The following is a 2,063-nucleotide window of genomic DNA, read 5'->3' as shown; positions in this document are numbered from 1 at the left end:
AGAATCTGTCCTTTTGTGTTGTTAACCCTCTGTACTTCTCTGCAGCATGCCACTGAAGATAAAATATGCTCAGACCAAAATTCAGTTCAATACAATATTCAAACGGTCTTATGTGATTTCTGTTTTTATTATTGCAATAACCTTTGTGAGTTTGTAACAAACTGTGTAACATGAAACCAGTTCAACATCTATTTTCCCGGAATTTAACGCAGTGCACATGGGAAACGTTATCCATCTGCTGAAAAATCACCTTCGGCTCTCTCTCCACATACGTCTCTTCACGTTTTAGATATTTGCAGTATGTTTGTAGATCAAGGAGTCATTATCCAGAAAAGGTTGTTTCTCAATCCACAAACACGGGTATTTTCCCATAAACTTAGCTTTGCTCAATATCACCTTCTGTCCGTACTCCTCAACACGACGACAATTGAAGCTGCTCCATGTGAGGCTCAAAATTCCAACTTCGGCACAGCACAGCCCACGATACTGAAACAGAGATACTGTGCACTGGTCACCTTCAGCACAGGAGCAACACATTAATGCTTACCTCAACAATCCTGGTTTTACCTTAACGTTTGGGAAACCGAGTTTCTCTGATTCCATGGCTAGTAACGGGGATTATATGATCATCTTCACCAGTGGTTCTGTCCCCGAGTGAGGAAATTGGTGTGGTACGCATTGTAAAGATGTGGATTGATGAAACGCACAATTCCATCTTTTGCCTTCACCAACTCATGATCTTTTTATTTTGTTTTGCATCTGTAGAAATCTTAAAATCTTCATCTTGAACGGACTCAATGACAGATCTCCATTGTGTCTCTGGCATCAATTTTCAAAGTGTAAACCCCCTCTGAATCCTTCCCCCGCATTCCGCTGTTTGGGAAGTGTTCCTGTTGTGTGATATGCACTTCCCCGTGTGTCACGCGCTGCTCCCATCATGCGCTCTGGCACTGCACTCATTTTCCTTCTGACACTTGCTCACTGTGTTGCTGTGATCATACAGTGACTTGGTGTCACACGGCCCAGGAAAATGATACACATCAAGGTTTTGCATTGTTGATTTCAGTTGTCAGTTTCGCCATATTTTGGATTTTGAAAATGTCTGTTCTGTACACAAGTGCGTGTCAAAAACATCTGAGCGGAAATTGGGTCTTCCGAATAATGACATTGAGCAATATGCACTCTCCTCCAGTCTGGAAAACAATTCCTGACAGGCAGTTTAATAGACAATAGACAGCAGGTGCAGGAGTAGGCCATTCTGCCCTTCGAGCCAGCACCACCATTCATTATGATCATGGCTGAACATCCTCAATCTGTATCCTGTTCCTACCTTATCCCCATAACCCTTGATTCCACTATCCTTAAGAGCTCTGTCCAACTCTTTATTGAAAGAACACCTCCTGCTGTCTCGGGTTCTTCATTCCGTTGACTTCAAATCTTCACAGAATTCAATAGTCCTTGTTACATATTCATTTCCTCATTTTTGTTCAGATCACTGTGTGCATAGTGTGACAGTGGGAGTGCACTTGCCCCACAACCCAGGGGTCAGACCATCATCTTGGAACCGTACTGTGTTATTTCTCATTTCACCAACACCAGGGAGAAATGTCTGCTCCTCTGCATAATTTACGCATTTCAATTATTGATAAGTTCATAGCCTGCCCTATGTCTGTGACGAGGTGGCCGAGAGGTTAAGGCGATGGACTGCTAATCCATTGTGCTCTGCACGCGTGGGTTCGAATCCCACCCTCATCACTGCTATGAATGGCTTTCGATGGTGCTGTTTTCAGATGATTGGAACTCCCATTGTCAGTTTATATGCATTGACGCGATTATAAAATCTCCAAGAATAGTTTGTGCCTTTTAACTAAACTGCATTGAAATGGAGGTTGCTTTGTGATAATGAAAAGAAACGCGATTTTCTTTTTCAAGTCAGTGCTGAGAACGTTTTATCGTATGAAAGACATCCAGGAAAATCAAATACCGAGAGCTGCGAAGTGCATGTTTATGCAAAGGGATTCTTAATGAATGTTTTGTCAGATGAAATATGAAGGACGTTGAGG

The 2,063-nt window shown here is 42.4% G+C and overlaps 1 non-coding gene across 1 annotated transcript; it reads left to right on the top strand.

Annotated features, from left to right (window-relative positions):
- Positions 1-1,673: 1,673 nt before the first annotated feature.
- trnas-gcu (transfer RNA serine (anticodon GCU)) lies at positions 1,674-1,755 on the top strand. The gene has a single exon. It is a non-coding gene; the product is annotated as a tRNA-Ser (tRNA).
- The last annotated feature ends 308 nt before the right edge of the window (positions 1,756-2,063 follow it).

The sequence above is a fragment of the Chiloscyllium punctatum genome, chromosome 13 (genome assembly GCF_047496795.1).
Source record: "Chiloscyllium punctatum isolate Juve2018m chromosome 13, sChiPun1.3, whole genome shotgun sequence".
NCBI lineage: Eukaryota > Metazoa > Chordata > Chondrichthyes > Orectolobiformes > Hemiscylliidae > Chiloscyllium > Chiloscyllium punctatum.
The sequence above is the reverse complement of the archived record's forward strand: the minus strand, read 5'-3'. Positions and strand labels throughout refer to the sequence as shown.